Source organism: Diceros bicornis, chromosome 14 (genome assembly GCF_020826845.1).
Source record: "Diceros bicornis minor isolate mBicDic1 chromosome 14, mDicBic1.mat.cur, whole genome shotgun sequence".
Classification (NCBI taxonomy): Eukaryota; Metazoa; Chordata; class Mammalia; order Perissodactyla; family Rhinocerotidae; genus Diceros; species Diceros bicornis.
This window is the reverse complement of record NC_080753.1, coordinates 17,728,648-17,749,104: the sequence shown is the minus strand read 5'-3', so window position 1 is coordinate 17,749,104 and position 20,457 is coordinate 17,728,648.

Below are 20,457 nucleotides of genomic sequence, written 5' to 3'. Positions count from 1 at the left end.
TTGAGAAGATTGACTACAATTTTGAAAGAAGTTCTACTGTGGGAAAAATGCTATCAAACAGCATTACATGCTACAGAGAAATTGTTCACGGAAGGAAGAGTCAATTGATATAGCAAACTTCATTGTTGTCTTATTTTAAGAAATTGCCACAGCAACCCCAACCTTCACCTGCTTGATCAGTCAGCAGTCATCAACATTGAGGAAAGACCTTCCACCAGAAAAATGATTATGATTTGGTGAAGGCTCAGATGATGGTTAGCATTTTTTAGCAATAAAGTATTTTTAATTAAGATATGTATATTATGTTTTTAGACATATGCTATTGCACACTTAATAGACTACAGTATAGTGTAAACATAACTTTTATTTGTACTGGGAAACCAAAAAATTCATGTAACTTGCTTTATCGTGATATTGGCTTTATGATAGTGATCTGGAACCAAACCCACAATATCTCCAAGGCGTGCCCCTAGTTTATTCCTTTTAGACCATGCATCGGTTTCTTAAGGGAGAAAGAGAAAGATAAGAGCCTCCTGTCCTAACCTCAGAGTTCTCTTTGTCTCTCTATTTCTACTTCACATTCTAGGGATTATATTGCTTTCACTCATATATCAGCTTAACCAAGTCATTTTATTTAGTGCTCCATTCCATTCTAAGATGTGTTGTACACAGCGAAACACTTATAATTGTTATTTTTCTAAATATCATACATCTTATTGCTATTTCTTTCAAAATTTGGTTACTAAATTTTCATTGCAATTTTCCTGGCCCTCACATACCTCTTTAGTGTTTTTGTAGAGTTTGACCACCAGATTATATCTAAAATATACCTGTTATTTCTTTTTATCTGTCACTTCTCCAAATGTGGCTATTTATTATAATTACCACATCACATGCCAGCCAGAGCATATCAGGGCCTGGCTAACAAGTATTTTCACCTGATTTTATGAAGGCAGAATGCCTAATGACCTTTTCCTACATCCCCAATGAAGCTCACCCATGTCCCCAGCATGCATGCCAGCTCTTCTTGTTAAACAGGACATAGTTACCCAAGGACCATATGTTTTCAACATTAGCATGAATGTCCCAAAGTTGCTTTTTGGGTTTTTTTTTTTTGCATCTTACCACAACTTGTGTGAGATACAGTTTGGTTAATAATAAACACTTTTTTTCTATTATTTTATAGACAAAGCCATAATTATTACTAATTTTTCTTTGAGTTGATGGTGGCAATAACCTAGAATGTGATGACTTAGTAAACAGCCATCTCTCAGATAACATTATTGCATTTAGCTGAGTCACAAAATTAGAAACTAAACTTAAAGCTGATAACACAAAACCAATGTGAAAGTTATTTTGGGATAGTATAATAATTTTTCAAGTATGAATTATTGTCACCTCATAAATAGAAAATCAGCCTAATTTTAACATCAAGGAAAAATGGAAATGGAGAGATAAAGGCACGGAGAGGAAAAAAAAGGTAACTTCTCTAACAGCGAAGTCACAATGCACTTGCCAATGCTGGCAACTCATCAAAAGGAAAATTAATTAATAGTTTGTAAGATTCAAACGTTGACATGGTCCCTTATCCTTTGAGTAATAAAATATGCACTTACAATCCTGAAGAAATAAAGAGCATTAGAATGGTCTGTCAATGTTGATTTAAAGCACTATACCATTTAAAGAGTTTCTTTCGTGGCTTTAAAAGATGATAAATGCATGAACTTGAAGAAACCATCAAACTACGTGTGAAAAAAAATCCTTTTTATCTCAATGTCAGAGTTCAATAAGCAGAGAGAGGATAGAGAAAAAATATCAAACTTGGTGAATTTATTATCAGTCTATTCTCTTCTGGATGTTACAATGTTTTTTTTTCGGTCATGTAAATGAATGGAGATTTTTCTGGACTAAAGTCATGTCAAGGAGCATACTTTATAACCAAATATAATGGTGCAAATATTATTATTTTTGTGCACAAACCTCTTGGGGCAGGACATAATTAAAGCTGAGATAAATAGAATAAAATCTTGTGTAATATTCAGGCCCATCTGCTGCCCTTGGAAATAAAACTGTGCTACAGTCTAGAATGACCTTACATCCACCAATCTTGTAGTTCCAGGATGTTTATTTTTCTGTAACAAAAAAAAAGGCCACTTGAATTGACTTTTCTTGATCCCCCAAAATAGGGATCAAGAACACATAACCACACTGTGAAACCACTTATCACTGGACATATAGCAAAAGGTGACAAGTACTGTTGATATAACCAACCTTTTTATAGGAACTCTAAGAGAATACAGACATTTCATATAATTCAACTGTTTAAAACCCAAAAGACTTCAGTACAAATATTATCTCAGAGATAATTTTACAAAGATTATTCCATGGGTTTTGTGTGTGTGTGTGTGTATGTGTGTGTTTACATATTTTTGATATGTATTACTTGAAGAGAAAGGTTTTTAAGATCAAATACATTTGGAAAAAACTGGGTTAAAGAAAGATAAATGGAGTTTTAACTGGAGGACTTATCAGAAAGCTTAATGTGCTGATAATGGTGTTATCTCTTCTTAGGAACATCATCAAAAATGTTTCTCAAAAGTATTTTATAATAGAACCCCTTTTCCCATAGAATATTTGACAGCACTGGTGCTTAAACAAGTATATTTTGGTGAACACTGACGCGAATGAATAAAGAGAATCATTTTATTCTCTTTCTGCATTTTAACTACTTTTAGATTTAAGATCAATCCTAAAAGGCAATTTATTGTTTCATTAGGAGTTTGGCATTATACAGGATACTACAAATCATTAACTTTCTCATTTTTGTTCGAGAAATGGAAACAATGAGCAATGAAGTGATTTACCTAAGATATGAGTAAAATTCACATTCTTAGATTCTAAAATGAGTAAAAACTCTTTGTCTCAGTATTTTTTCTGAAACAAGCATACCAAGAGTAACTACAAAGAGGTAGCAAATAATACTTGTTAGTTAGTTGGTTAGTTAATTAGTTTTTATTTGGTTTTAATATTTCCTGCACATAGTCTTCTGTGCTACATTGAATAAAGAACATTATATAATGTCGCAGAGTCTTCGGGTAAATACAAATATTTTGTAGAAAATATTTTGTAGGGAAGTATTTTGAGGGACTAAAAATATGTGATCCTGATTGTAGGCTGCTTGAATATTTAATCTGTACAAATACAAGAAACTATTTTCCATTAAAATGTGGTTTTACAACTTTACACTGCACTCTGGCTAAAAACTTATTTGACAATTGATACATGGAGAAAATTGGTATTTGGAGAAGACAAAGAAAAGATCAATGATGAAATCCAACAAGTGCAGAAATTTTTTAATAACTCCGCACACATGCCACCTGCACCAGAATAGCACCTAAATCTAATTTAATAAATGAAACTACAATGCAGGAGGCAGCTGTTCTAGAAGGTATTCATCTTTTCCAGCTGGGAAATTATACATTTTTCGTCTAAAAGAAGGAACTGTCCATCAGAGAAATAAGATTTCCAGGAGGACCTGCTGATTAGGATTTATGCAAATATCACTCCATTCTTACTGACTACGCTCTCTGTTCCTTCTAGTTCACCTCTCTTGGCTGCACTAGTTCTAAGCCTTAAATCTTTAGACTAAGAGTTTGTTTCTGCATTCCAATCAGAAGGAGGTTTATTTTGATTGGAACAGTAGAAGTTACATACTCATTCTTGAAAAAGGGGACAGATGGTTTGAGCCAACTGTAATCTATGCCAAAACTTTACAAAGAGATCATTCTACTAATAATGGCAGAATAATGACATTGCAAAGACAACAGGGAGAGCTACTATTAAGAAGGAAGAGAAATAGTGTGAAGAAAAAAAAAGCTATACATGTCTTATTCTCACTCTTAGGAGGGAATGTTACAATCTCTTCTCATTAAACCATGATATCTCAGGTCTGGCTAAGCTACTGTGCCTTGTTACAATCTCAGCCCTGGACCAACCATTTCTCTGAACCTTATTCCACGTTTTGTCCTTCCTGACACACAGCTCAAAGTAATCCTTTTCTTAGGTCAGATTAATTCTTATATCCCTGATGGCAGTCTAACTTTTTCATTCATAAACGTTGGTGTTTAGGGTAAAAATCTGACCCATCAGTCAACACCTTCTAGAAATTTTAATGAGATTACTAGATAGGAAGAGAGCTTATAAAGTGTTTGATACACAAATGTTCCCTGGTCATCATCTTTTCTTGATCATCAGATACACCTCTAGTGAGTGAGTGCAACCAAATTTTAGCTTCATTTTCCTTAAAAATTTCAAATGACTGCTTGCAAGTAATATAAATCACACAGGAGAAATTTCCTCTAATTATGAGATCTGAATATGACACCTGATCATAAATGCCAATCCCGTTTCCTCTCTGCTCCTCATCTTCATTTCTTAAAAGTTTGGGAGAAAAATAACACTAACCTATTTGAAGAAAATATATACAATTAATGCAGTTATTAAAAAATAGATAAAGGTTTGGATATCAGAATAGTTTCCTCCCTTCAAATTATTTTTCCCTTATTATGGGTCTGAGGATCTCTTATTCTCAAGAATAATTAATGATGACGTGCATTTAAATGGCTAACAAGAATATCCATATTAGATATGTTTCTCAATTGAATACAAAGGAGACATCAAGGAATAAAGAAAAAAAGTTCAGCTATTTCTGTCAGCCAGCCCTGGTTGAGATCTTGCCTCTGCCCTTTCCCATTTTTTCATTTCAGTTTTTTCATCAGAAAAATGGAGATGAGTAACAAATACCTCATAAAATGATTTGAGGATTAAATGAGAACTTTTACATAGAGAAGTGAAGTGAATGCCTGGTACATATTAGGTGTTCACTTAAATATCAGTCTTTCTGTCTGTCACTCATTGGGTATATTTCCTTCATCAATGAATAAAGGGTTACAGAAAAGTCTAATATGAATGCATCCCTTCCAGCCTTCAATAAGAACTATGAAATGTCATACTGGTCACCATGTCCCCATGTCAATTAGGATTCCTATGCCAATAGAAAGGAAGGAACCATGAAGGATTTTCATCTTTGGACCATAGTCAACTTCTTGGTCATTAAAATCAAGGTTCATACACAAATAAAAGGAGATCTGTGCTGAACTCAAACCACAGGGGAAGGTGTACTTGAAAAGTAGGGACAGTGTGGTGTCAAAGAAAAATTGCACTGGGCAGTTAGACAGGCAAGGAAGACCTTCTTCAAGACTATTGCAATAGAGGAGAGAGATTGAATTTGACTCCACTGAAACAAAAAGTGAAAGTGTCTTTAAGCACCGGGGTGATCCCGTGGAAAAGTACTGGAGGACGCTAGGGAGGAGGCTGGTCAACGTGATTAGGACGTTTGTGTTTGGAACTGGTGCTTATGAAAGTTAGGCTCCTACCCTCCCACAGAGACAACTTGGAGAAAGGGGTGCTATCTTTTCTGATGATTATATTTCAAAGGGATGGATGGCTACCAGGTCCCTGAGAAAGACATTTCTGGGATATAAAAGTGACAAGAGGCTGGGAGAAGATTTACATCTCAAAGGGACAGAGAAAGAATTTACAATTGCAAATTTTCTAAAGCTAATGTTCTAAGAAAATTGCTAATAGTCAGGAAGAAATCTGTCTAAAATTTAGTCAAGCTGAAGGGAACACTAAGGCCATCTTGGTCCACGACATAGTAGGAGGACCACTGGCTTTGGTGACACTTAGGATTGGGCCCTTAGGGAAGCATGTATGCATTAGGTGCGTTGCCACAGAGCCTGTCTCAGAGATTGGAGTCTCGCATCCTCCAGTACAGATCTGAACCTACATTCATCAGGAAGTTTTGGGGTTATTGTATTTAAATACTTTCTTTACCAATGGGAGAAGATAAATAGATTTATTTGCTAGGAAGTTAAATTTCATTATGATATTCTATAAAAGGGAACTCACAAATAAAATAACATTTAATCATGATTTTCTTTTAAACTACACATTTTTGTAGAATTCACGAGACATAATTATGCCATAAATCCAAATCATTTTTCTGCTCAGAGTTATTGCCAAGACCACTTGACTTTTTCAAAAAAGGGAGGAGATGAAATCTTTGCTGTCAGAACCATGGTATTTTTGTGCCCCTCTCCAAGGAAATTATACAGAAATAAATGGAGAGTCAATGAGAGCCCCACCCCTGATATCTTTCTTGGTAATGCATTAGAATCAAATGCTAGCAGTAGCTTGGCTTGAATCAGTTTCTAGGCTGGAAATTACTAGTGTCTTATCCTTTTCCCCAAAGAAACTAATAATTTGATTATTCAATTTTTTTTTCTGCACCATTCTGCCTAATTACTTACCTTCTTTATTAGTAGAATTAACATCTATATCTTACAGGTGTTATCTTTTTTAGAACACAGTTAATAATAGTTAAGGAATAAAAGTAAATGTTAAAGAGTGAACAGTAATTAACTAATTTGCTTTTTTTAAGGAGCTGAAAATATCCATAGAAGACATAAAGGAGGCATGACCTAAGTACTTTATTAGTACTTCAGAAATGATCATACTTCTCTCCCTTAATTTATTATTTCGTATACCTCTCCCTCTACCTGTTCCTGTCTTTCTTGGCATATTTGAGGAATCCACCTCCTAAATGAAAATTATGTGTGATTTTTCAGGACAGGCCATAGGTGATTACAAAGGCTTTACCTAGTGGGTCCCCACGCCAGACCTGGTGCAGAGCCAGTGTACTGCGTTACTGCCAAAGAGCCAGGCCCAGCCCGGGTGACTTTACTCCTAGGTCTCTGTATCTGGGGTCTTGGGCACAGGTCTTCTTCAGGTGCCTCTGTTAGGCTCCTTGGGGGAGCAGGGGAAGTGGAGACTGAAGACACCTTTCTCCACTCTGACTCAGTTCTCAGTATTTTTTCACTCCTAATCCACCCCCCACCTCAGAGTTGACAAAACTCCCATGAGCCTTCTGTTCAGGGCTTTCTCAACTGTGAGACAATACCCATGTTGGCACAATGATTCACTTGATGCTCTACTTGTATGCCTTTTCATGGCAGAAAGTGGAACAGGAGGAACGGGCGCTTCATCAGGTTTTAGACTCTTGCTTACCATTGCAGTATGTGATTAAAGGCTTAACTCTTATTTTTAGCTTGTTGCTTTATTTCCCCCATATACATGTACCACATCTTTTTATCCATTCATCCGTTGATGAGGACTTGGGTTGCTTCCACATCTTGGCTGTTGTGAATAATACTGCAGTGAACATACGGGTGCATAAATCTCTTTGAATTATTGATTTCATGTTCTTTGGATAAATACCCAATAGTGGGATAACTGGATCATATGATATTTCTGGTTTTAATTTTTTGAGACAACTCCATGCTGTTTTCCATAGTGGATGCACCAGTTTGCATTCCCACCAGCAGTATACGAGGGTTCCCTTTTCTCCACATCCTCTCCAACATTTGTTATTTCTTGTCTTCTTAATTCAGCCATTCTGACGTGTGTGAGGTGATATCCCATTTTAGTTTTGATTTGCATTTCCCTAATAATTAGTAATGTTGAACTTCTTTTCATGTGCCTATTGGCCATCTGTATATCTTCTTTGGAAAAATATCTGTTCGTATCCTCTGCCCTTTTTTTTGTGTGTGTGAGGCAGACTAGCCCTGAGCTAACATCCAACGCCAATCCTCCACTTTTTTCTCAAGGAAGAGTGGCCCTGAGCTAACATCCGTGCCCATCTTCCGCTACTTTATATAGGGCGCCTCTACAGCATGGCTTACCAAGCGGTGCGTTGGTGCGCGTCTGGGATCCGAACCTGCGAACCCCGGGCCGCCGAAGCACAGCACACACTTAACCGCTTGCGCCACCGGGCCGGCCCCTCCTCTGCCCATTTTTTTGATCAGGTTGTTTGTTTTTTTGTTGTTGAGTTGTATGAGTTCTTAATATATTTTGCAATTAACCCTTATTGGATATATGATTTTCTTCAAGTTGGTGGGTTGTCTTTTCATTTTGTTCACAATTTCCTTTGCCTTGCAGAAGCTTTTTAGTCTGATGTAGTCCCATTTGTTTATTTTTTCTTTTGTTTCTCTTGCCTGAGTAGATGTGGTAATCAAAAAGATATTGCTAAAACCAATGTCAAAGAGGGTTCTGCCTATATTTTCTTCTAGGAGCTTTATGGTTTCATATTGGCTACTCTGACACCTGAGAGCTCAGCTCTCTCCTCTGGTTCAGCTGAGTTCCTGACAGTATTACTCTGTTTCTCTCTCTCACATTTCTTCTTTGTATCCTTTTATTTCCCTATCTCTTGCCATATAATATTTGCCATGTGTAAATAAGAAATACAATTTTGAGAATGATGCAAAGAAGTAGAAATACTTTGTGCCAAAGACATTGTGAAAGACTTGGAAATGGAGAAAAGAATACCTGGCATCCTTGCATTGGGATGCTGGCATTGTGTAGGGAGAGAGTCTGATGCTACAGGGGTGTCCTGTAATTATCCTTGGCTTTTTTACAACTCTATGAGTTGAAAAAAAATGATGGTAATGCAAGGAATGCTTATCTATAGAAATGTAAATTTAATTTTGTCCAGTAGAGGTATAATTTATTTCTGCCCTGTAGAAAAGATGACTCTAAACAGTACATTGTTCTGTCATCTAGTGTATTATCATTTTTCATCTATTAGCAAATTCAATTAAACGTTCTTTATTTTTATACATGTCTGTTCTTCAGAGTCTCCTTTGAACAAGTAACAACAACTTATGAGTTCCCTCATTAGTTAATGAGTTAAATAAAATCTTTGATGTGTGAATTATGTATTTGTATGAATATCATGATATTACCCTTTTGAAAAGTATTCTTTAACTCTTGGTATAATTAGGTATGTCTTTTTTTTTTTTTTGCCTTTTTAATCTTGATTTTCTTCTAGTGCAGATTTTTACTTGCTGCTTAAAAACTTATCTTTTCGTGTATTTCACTTTTTTGTGTGAGTGGGAAAAGATGTATAAGCATTTACATTTGGGAAATATAATTAACAAAGAACTTCTCCAAAACAATAAATAAATCACACATAACTAAATAGAAACAATGGTAAATAAGATGATCAGGCAATTCACATAAAAAGAAAAGCTGAATGGACAATAAACATATTTTTAGAAAAGCTTTATTTTTTCACACCCTTGGTATTACCAGATTATTATATACTGCCATAGTATTTACATTTCCATAAGCAGAGAACTTAAAGCTGTTCCTTATCCTCCACAATGCTTGGTGTTATCTTCTCTGAAAAGAAAAAGTATTGTTGATGTTAGAAAATCTGGTGGTATCAACTTGGCATTTTAATTTGCATTTTTTTGATGGCTACAGATCTCAAATACTTTTATAATTTTTGGGGAGAACATTTGGATATTTTCTTTTGTAAATTGTCTCTTCAGGCAACAATCCCATTTTATATTGGGTTGTCTTGTACTATGTGTCTTTTTCTTTTTCATCTGAAATATATATTTACATGAGACCTTTGTAGAACATATGTATGGCAAATATCTGACCCACTCTGGGAATTTACTTTCTCTTTTCATATTGGGTATTAGTAAACAGAAGTTTTTACTATGAATGGATCTAATGTATCAGTATTTCCCTTCTTAATTTGGTGTTTTGTTCCTTTAAAAAATTTCTACATTCTAAGGCCATGCAAACTTTTTCTCCTACCTTATTTTTAGAAACTTGATTGTTTTACCTTTCACATTTAGGTTTAAAATTCATCTGGAATTGATATTTTAATGTATGCTGTGAGGTATTAGTCACTTTTTCTCCATGTAGATACCTAGTTGACCCAGCACCATTTAATGAAGAATTTTTTCTTTTACCACTTCAAGGCAGTGTTGCCTTTGTTATAAATCAAGTGGCTGTGTATGTGTGAATCTAATACTGGGCTTTAATTTTTTTCCCATTGAAACATCAGTGGGAAAAATCTGCCAATTTTTAGAAACTAAATTTTGATGTTTGGTAATGTGAGCCTTACATCTTTGTGGTTTATCTTCAGGATTGTCTTGACCATTCTTATCTCCTTGCATTTCCAAATAAATTACAGAATCAGTTGTCGATTTACAAAGAAAAACATATCTTCTGGAATTTGGCATGGGCATACATTGAATACACAACAAATGGAGAACTGATAACTTTAAATATTGAGTCTTTCACCTAAGTAATATTGCATACCCTTGCATTTATGTACAGTATTTTTTTATTTCTCTCAATATTATATAGTAGTTTTTGCATATGTATTTAAAGTTTTGCACAGCTTTCATTAGATTTATTCTTGTGTAAGTGATTACCTTAATTCTAAGTGACATTATCTTTAATTTTTTAAATTATTTGCTGCTGCTATATCAGAATACAACCCTTTTCATATTCAGCTACTTTGCCAAATTAACTTACTAAATTTAATATTTTACATAAAGATTTTCTTGGCTTAGCTATGTATTAATCATTTTTACTGTAAATAATGACAGTTTTATTTATGTGCTTCTAACTCTAGATTTAATTTCTTTTTCTTGTGTTCTTGCATTTGTTAGGGTTTCCGTTACAATATTGGTATAAGAAGGTCTCATCTCCAGAATTTAGAGAAAGTTTCAGCATTTCACTATTATCTCTGATGTTTAAAGTAATATGTATAAATTATTTGCAGCACTGCAATATTTTAATATATACACATATATGGATATATGTACCTATATATTGGAGTGTATATGTGTGTGTGTCTGTGTGTATGTGCATATATATATATATATGTATATATGTATTTTATTGTGCCTTATGTCTCTTTTTCTTGATTAGTCCAGCAATAAGTTTATCAATTGTATTAGTCTTTCAAAGACTCAACTTTTAATTTTGTTGGTTTTCTCTACTGTATGTTTTTATCTATGTGATAAGTGAGTTACATTAATTTCATGCAATTAATTTTCTATATAATTAACTTATTTATTAATTAATTTATTTATATATTTTTAATGAAAATGGTCATTAATCAAGATGGTGAGGTCATGGACAAAATTTTTCTTTCATTTCAATTTTTAAAATAAACCTTTTATTTTAGAACAGTTTTTTAATTACAGAAAACTTGTGAAGATAGTACTGAGATTTTCCATGTACCTCACACCCCTATTATTAACATCTACATTAGTATGATACATTTGTTACAATTAATGGATAGATATTGATGCTGTATCGATATCCAGGCTTTATTCAAATGGCCTTAGATTTTACTTAATGATGTTTTTGTTTCAAGATATTATCTAGGATACCACATTTCATTTAGTTGTCATATCTTCTTCTGCTACTTTTAGCTATGACAGTTTCTCACACTTGCCTTATTTTTGAAGACCTTGACAGTTCTGAGGACATTGATCAGATATTTTATAGGATGTCTTTTAAATGGGATTTTTCTAAAGTGTCTCATGCTTAAACTGGGGTTATATATATTTGAGAGGAAGACCACAGAAGTAGGATTCCATTTTCATCGCATTATAATAAAGGTACATACTATTGGTGTGGATCTCAGCTGAGCTGGAGAGAGTGCTGAGCTGCTAAGTGTTGGAGTAGCCAATTAAAGCAACAAGCCAAAAACCGAAGTAACATTCAAGCCTCTAGTCACTTACTGCAATAGTGTAAATAAGAGGCTAAACCAAACAAAGTAGCAACTCCCCCTTGTTCTATTTTCCCCATGGAAATACACACTTGTCCAGGGTCAGGTGGATCACAACAGATGTAAGCACTGTCTTAACTGCCAAAGGAGTCCCCCCAAAAAGATGCAGTTTTATGGGCCCTGGGTCACGGGAGGGCAAGGGGGAAGGGTTAGGAGTACTGAGTAAGAGTGGAAAAAGTTTCTTCAAGGTTCCCGAAAAGGAGACTTCCAAATGGAGGTCCTTGGTCTAGGAACGCAGGTATATAAAAGAGGATGGCCAACCTGGGAATCCTGAGTCTTTGAAACCCCCCTTAGAGAATGTAATGCATTGGCTGTGTCCCAAGTCTAGTGTAGAGAGGACAGTTGTCCCTTACGAAGTCTGTCAGGTAAAATCTTTGTAACTGCATGTGGCTGAGCCTTAAAAATCACATATTGGTTTCTTTGGCCAGAAGCGGCACAGCTCAGTTATCAACATAACATCTCACTGGTGACATTATCCTTGATTATCTAGCTGAGGTAGTATTTGTCAAGTTCTTTATTGTAAAATTACTCTTTTTACCCCCTTTCCATTACTGCATTCTGTGGAAGAATGTGCAACCTACCCTTGGAGTGAGAAATTATGCTCCAAATTTTTGAGGGCAATATCTCAAGATAATTTATCAGAAATCCTTCTGCAGAAGAGATTTGTCTATTTGTCCCCACTAAATTTTTTTAATTATGTGGTGAATCATATTGATTATTTTCAAATATAAACCAAATTTTCATTCCTGGAATGAACCAACGTCGTTGTGATGCATTATCCTTTTTATTTATTGGTGAATTCACTTTGTTAATATACTTTTTTAGGATTTTTCATGTAAACTCATGAGATAGATTAACCTTCAATTTTCCTTTCTTGAAATGTCCGCTTCTAATTTTCTACCTCAAATGATAGTTATTTATGAACAAGTGTTTCCCTAACATATTTTATGATCTTAGAAGAAATCTATAACCTGTCTAGCTATATATCTATCCATCTCTGATACTCACCTTTTGAAGAACACCATGTATATTATATAGTTTTTTTCAAGTAAATGCATGAAAAACAATTATAAAGGGATTTACATCAAGGAGTAAAAGATTGTGGCATTATCTCTTAACATTCCTAGTAATCTTTGTATTTTAAAACAGTATTTCTGTATAGCTAATGTTTTTGTTTGTTAATGTTGACATTTACTTGAGTTCAGAGATCTTTCCTAGTATTTTTCAATTAACGCCAAATGAGTAGGTTCATGTTCTTTTTCTTATGTCTAATGCTGACTTGGCTAACAATAGTATAAGTGATAGTTGGAATTAGACATTTCCTTAAAGATATCATACGATTACCCACAGTCCAAAACCATTTCTCACTTTAGTCATGATGATACCTATTAATCCCACCATTAGTCCTCTAACTATTCAAATGAGAAAAATGTAACCCCCAAATAGTAAGAACTTGTTTGATGTTATGCAGCTAGCGATTAACATGGTCAGGTCCAAATTACATGCTTCCTGAATTAGCCATCATATCGTTTTCCAAACTTCCTTTCATTGATATGAAATCATCTTTGGAGGTCTTTCTAGGAAGATTTAGAATCTATTTCTTTAGACCATGAGCATTTTACACTTACTTAAAAATTATTTCCAATAAAATTATATAACTTACAATATAAGAATATGTTTATCTTATATCTCTCTTTAATGAGAGAATGTGCTCATCAGCTGTGAACAGTTCTTTGGAGACAAGCTAAGTGTTAAGTAACTGCAGGCTGTCACCAAAAGATTAATGTGCCTAATTATCAGCAGCGTCTTGCCCCCAGCAGTGTGTAAACTGAAGAGTACAGAGGTAAGTTCTTTAGCACCAGTGGTATGGTTGTGTGACCCAAATTCAAAGCTAATTTCATTCAGTGTAATATGCAGTTTAAATAAGTTCTTAATTTCACTCTCATTTTTTGATCACCTCTTAGGTTCTCAGCACATTGTTAAAGTATGTTAGACTGGGGGCTCTACCATATTCTGTCTCTATTCCAACTCTTATGTAATATAATATTTCACAAGTGTTGTCTTGACCCAGTTATGAAGTCATGGCTAAAAACTCAATCTTCCTGTGTGGACAGTTTGCTAACCCACCACTAAAACCATTTCCCTTTACAGGTTCCCACTTTCTGGGGTCACCAAGCATACACCCAAAACACCTTCCTTTTTCAAGCTCTCATACCCCAGGGCCAGGATCTGATACCCCAACTAGGGACAGCCCCTATGACCTGGGATCTATGAATTTATTCAAATTAGCCAATCCACAGGGATCCTAGGGAAACCTAACTAACTCAGCCTGGTTGGCAAACATAAGCTGCCTTCTGCAGCTCTAGCTTATTGCTACCCCATCCTTGAGTACAACGCTCTGTGTGGCACTGAATGGTAGTCTTCTCTGGTATAGAGTTGTGAGCAACAAAGAGTTTTACCTTTCATCGAAGTGTCAGTGTGTCGTGTCCTGCCATATAAAGATCTTCAGGAGTGACATCAGGAAGATGGCAGAATAAGAAGCCCTGGATCCTCATTCCTCATATGGTCACACGATTCAACAATAATACATGGACAAATTCTCTTTGTGAGAAATTCAGAAACTAATTAAGAGGCTCCTGCACCTTGGGCAAGTGCTAAACCAGCCACATTAAAGCCAGTAGGAAAATTCAAGACACCCTCTTGCCATAATCCCCACCTGTGGCACAGTGCCATACAATTTGAAGGAAATCCTTAGCTCCCAGTTTCTCCCCACAGAAGCAGAGTTGGCCTATGCCTCCGACATTTCAACTTTTCCAAAGGCTGCCCAAGGGATCAGCTTTTGTATCACCTGTCTTGGCTTATGTATCACTGGCATCCCTAATACCTGGAAGCCAGTGAAAATTAAGATGATAAGTAAAAAACCACCATAGCCCTTCTCCCCAGCCCAGTGCAGAGTGAGTAGGCAAAAACCCCAACATCCCAACTTGTCCTTGGGGAGGGGAAGAGTTGGCCCACATGTCCAATATTTGAATATTTCTGGGGGCTGTCCCAGGGATTGGCTTCTGTCTCACCAGTCTTGGAGCACTGAAAGGTTCCAGCATACTTTAAATGCCTGGGGGCTGCTAAGAACAAAGGTGGTGGTTTGGACTAGTATGATGGTTTGGGAAGCCTTTAGAATATCTGGCCAGGCTGATTGTTGAGGGCCTTTTCCTGTACAAGACTATCCCGTGTAGACTGGGAGAGGTGGTTTTTTCTCTAATGCTCAGATAGCAACACAAAAAGTCAAGGAAAATGAGGAAATAAGGAATGATATCCCAAACAAAGGAACAAGATAAGTCTTCAAAAACTGACACTAATGAAATGGAGATATATGATTTACCTGGCAGAGAATTCACAACAACCATCATAAAGATGCTCAAAGAAGTCAGGAGAACAATATACGAGCAAAGTTAGAATTTCCACAAAGATATAGAAAATGTGAAAAAAGTACCAAAGAGAAACATTGGAGCTGAAGAATGCAATAACTTAACTGAAAAATTCACTAGAGGGATTCTATAGCAGATTAGATCGGGGAGAGAAATGATCATCAAACTCATTGAGAAGTCATTGGAGATCCGTTAGAGAGTCACAAAGGAACAACAATGGAAGAGTGAAGAAAGTTTAAGAGACTTATGAAATTATGAGACACTATCAAGGAGATCAATATACGCGTTACAGGAGTCTCAGAAGGAAAAGAGAGAAAGCAAGAGGCAGAAAGCTCATTCAAAGAAATAATGGCTGAAAATTGCCTAAATCTTGGGAAGGAAATGGACAACCAGATCCAAAATCCATAGAACCACATATATCATGAGCCAAAAGAAATCCACATTGAGACACATAATCAAATTGTCAAAAGACAAAGAGAGAATTTTGAACGCAGCAAGAGAAAAGCAACTTTTCATATACAAGGAAATCCATGTAAGACTATCAGTGGATTTCTCAGCAGAAACCTTACAGACTAGAAGGGATTGGGAGAATACTAGCAAAGTGCTGAAAGAAAAAAACCTGCAAACAAGAATACGATAGCCAGCAAAACTGCCCTTCAAAAATGAACGAAAGATAAAGACTTTCCAGACAAAGAAAAGCTGAGGGAGTTCCTCACCACTAGACTTGCCTTACAAAAAACACTAAAGGGAGTTCTTCAAATTGAAACAAAAAACGCTAAACAGCGGTACAAAATCACACAAAACAACTATAAAACTGACTGGTAAAGGCAAATATGTGGAAAAATACAGAATATTGTAATATCATAACAGTAGTGGGAAAATCACTTTTAATCATAATGAGAATGTTAAAAAATAAAAGTATTAAAAATAACTATAACTAGGGGCCAGCCTGGTGGTGCAAGCAGTTAAGTGCGTGCACTCCGCTGCAGTGGCCCGGGGTTCACCGGTTTGGATCCTGGGCACGCACCGACACACCACTTGGCAAGCCATGCTGTGGCAGCGTCCCATATAAAGTAGAGGAAGATGGGCACAGATGTTAGTCCAGAGCCAGTCTTCCTCAGCAAAAAAAGAGGAGGATTAGCAGATGTTAGCTCAGGGCTGATCTTCCTCACCAAAAAAAAAACTGTATCTATAAAATATGTTAATGAATTCACAATATTAAAAGATGTAAATTGTGACATCAATACCATAAAGTGTAGGAGGAAAGAAGTAAAATTTTAGAGTTTTTGTATATGATTAAAGTTAACTTATTATCAGCTTAAAATAGACTATTAGAACTATAAGATGTTTTACGTGAATTCCATAGCAACTAAAAAGAAAATACCTATAGAAATTACACAAAAGAAAATGACAAAGAAATCAAAGCATATCAATACAAAAAAGAAAGAAAGAAGGAAACACAATAGAAGATATCAAGAGAGGGAAATACAGACAAAAGAACTATAAGACGAACAGAAAATAACAAGATGACAATAGTAAATTCTTCCTTATCAATAACTACTTTAATTGTAAATGGACTAAACTACACAATAAAAACAGAAACAGTGGCTGAATGAATATAAAACCAAGATCCAACCATGTGCTCTCTACAAGAGACTCATTTTAGATTTAAAGACACACAGAAGCTGAAAGTTAAGAAAGGGAAAAATATATTCCATGCAAATGTAGCCAAAAGAGAGCAAGGATGGCTATATTTACATCAGACAAAATAGACTTTAAGTCAAAAACCGTCACAAGGAGCAAAGAAGGACATTATATAAGGATAAAAGGGTCAATTTACCAGCAATATATGACAATAATAAACATATGCAGCCAACATTACAGCACCTAAATATATAAAGCAAACATTGAAAGAACTAAAGAGAGAAATAGACAGCAATACAATAATAGTAAGAGATTTCAATACCCCATTTCCAGTAATGAATAGAATATCCAGACAGAAAATCACAAGAAAACAGCAGATATGAATAACACTATAGAAAAAATGAACCCAACAGATATATACAGAACTTTCCACCCAAGAGCAGTAAAACATGCTTTCTTCTCAAGCACACATGGATCATTCTCTAAGATAGATCACATATTAGGTTACAAGATGAGTCTTAAAAAATTTAAGAAGATTGAAATCATACCAAGTATTTTTTCTGACCACAATGGAATGAAACTAGAAACCAATAGCAGAAGAAAACTGGAAAATTCACAAATATGAGGAAATTATAGAACAAACTGCTAAATAACCAAAGGATTAAAGAAGAAACCAAAAAGGAAATTAGAAAATATCTTGGGACAAACAAAAATGAAAACACAACATACCAAATCCAATGGGAGGCAGCAAAAGCAGTAATGAGGAAAGTTTATAGCCATAAAACCTACATTAAGAAAGAAGAAAGATCTCAAATAAACAACCTAACTATATACCTCGGGAATTAGAAAATGGAGAAAACACTAAGCCCAAAGTTAGCAGAAGAAAGAAATAATAAATATCAGAGTAGAAATAAATAGACACTAGAAAGACAATAGAAAAGATTCACAAAATTAAGAGCTGTTTTTTTTAAAAAAGATAAACAAAATTGACAAATATTTAGCTAGATTAAGAAAACAAGAGAAAAGAAATAAATAATATCAGAAATGAAAGAGAAGCTATTACAACTGATACCACAGAAATACAAAGGATCATAAGATACTACTATGAAGAATTATATACCAATAAATTGAAAACCTAAAAGAAATGGAAAAATTTCTAGAAACATACAACATACCAACACAGAACCACGAAGAAATAGGAAATCTAAACAGACCAATATTGAGTAAGTAGATAGAATGGCTAATCAAAAACTCCCCCACAAAATAATGCCCAGAATCAGATGGTTTCCCTGGTGAATTCTACCAAACATTTAGAGAAGAATTAATACCAGTCGTTCTCAAAGTCTTCCAAAAAGTGGAAGAGGGGGAACCACTTCCAAACTCATTTTGTGAGGCCAGCATTACCCTAATACCAAGTCAGATAAGAACACTACAAGAAAAGAAAATTATGGACTAATATCCCTGATAAATATAGATGTAAAATTCTCAACAAAATATTAGCAAACTGAATTTAGCAAAACATTAAAAGGTTTATATACCATGACAAGTGGCATTGATCCCAGAAATGCAAGGAGGATTCAACATATGCAAATCAAAAAATGTAATACACTTCATTAATAGAATGAAAGATAAAAGTCACATGATCATCTCAATAGATGCATAAAAAGCATTTGAGAAAGTCAGCATCCTTTTATGATAAAAACTCTCAACAAATGGGGTATTGAAGGAACATGCCTTAATACCATAAAAGGCATATATGACAAATCCACAGCTAACATCATGCTCAGTGGTGAAAGTTTGAAAGACTTTTTTCCTAAGATCAGGAAGAAGGCAAGGGTTCCCACTCTTACCACTTTCATTCAGCATAGTACTGGAAGGCCTAACCAGAGCAATTAGGTAGCAAAAGGAGATAAAAGGCATCCAAATAGGAAAAGAAGTAAAATTGTCTCTGTTTGCAGATGATATGATCTTACATATAGAAATCCTAAAGACTCCATTAAAAAAAACTGTTAGAACTAACAAACAAATTGAGCAAAGTTGCAGGATACAAGATCAACATACAAAAGTCCATTGCATTTCTATACACTAACAACAAATTATCAAAAAAAGAAACAAACCCATTCTATTTACAATCACATCAAAAACAATAAAATACTTAGGAATAAATTTAACCAAGTAGTTGAAAGATCTGTACCTTGAAAACTATAAGACATTTATAAAAGTAATTGAAGAAGACACAAATAAATGGAAAGATAGCTTGTGTTTATAGACTGGAAGAAGTAATTTGTTAAAATATCAACACTACACAAAGCTATCTGTAGATCCAATACAATCCCTACCAAAATTCCAATGACATTTTTCACAGAAACAGAAAAAAAAAAAGCCTTAAATTTGTATGGAACCACAAAAGACCCCAAAGAGCCAAAACAATCCTCAGAAGGAAGAACAAAGCTGAAGGCATCACACTTCCTGATTTCAAACTATATTACAAAGCTATAGTAATCAAAACTGATGATCATTTCACAATATATATAAATACTGAATCGTTATGTTGTACACCTACAATTAATATAATGGTGTATGTCAATTATACTTCAAAAAAAAAGAATAAAACGAGTATGGTACTGGTGTAACAATAGACACACAAACCTATGGAACAGATTTGAGAGTCTAGAAGTAAATCCACACATACAAGTTCAAGCAATATTTGATAAAGGAGCCAAGAATATTCAATGGATAAAACATAGCATCTTCAGTAAATGGTGTTGGAAAATTCCATTTTGGATATTCACATGCAAAAAATAAAAAAGAAATTGGATCTCTACTTTACGTCACTTACAAAAATTAACTTGAAGTGAAATAAAGACTTAACTGTAAGTCTTGATTCCATAAAACTCCTAGAAGAAAACAAGGAAAAAGTTCCTTGGCATTGGTCTCAACAATGATTTGTAGGATAAAACACCACAAAAGCAAAAACAATAAAAGCAAAAATAAACAATTGGGAATATATTAAATTAAAAGGCTTCTGCATAGGGGGCCCGCCTGGTGGCACAGCGCTTAAGTGTGTGTGCTCCGCTTTGGTGGCCCAGGGTCCCCAGGTTTGGATCCCAGGTGCCCGCCAATGCACCACTTGTCAATCCATGCTGTGGTGGCATCCCATATAAAGTAGAGGAAGAGGGGCATGGATGTTAGCCCAGGGCCAATCTTCCTCAGCAAAAAGAGGAGGATTGGCATTGAATGTTAGCTCAAGGCTGATCTTCCTCACACACACACAAAAAACTTCTGCATAGCAAAAGAAACAATCAACAAAATGAAAAGGCAACCTATGGATTGGGAGAAAATATTTGGAACTCGTATATCTGATAGTGGGTTAATATCCAAAATATATAAGGAAATTATACAACTCAATAGCAAAAAATCCCAATAATTCAGTTGAAAAACAGGCAAAGGACTTGGATAGACATTTTTCCAAAGACATAAAAATGGCCAACAGGTACATGAAAAGATCCTCAATATCACTGATCATCAAAACCACAGTGAGATATCACCTCACAACTGTTAGGATGGTAATCATCAAAAAGGTAAGAGATAAGTGTTGATGATGATGTGAAGAAAAGGAAACCCTTGTGCACTGTTAGAGAGAACGTAAATTGACAAGCCGTTGTG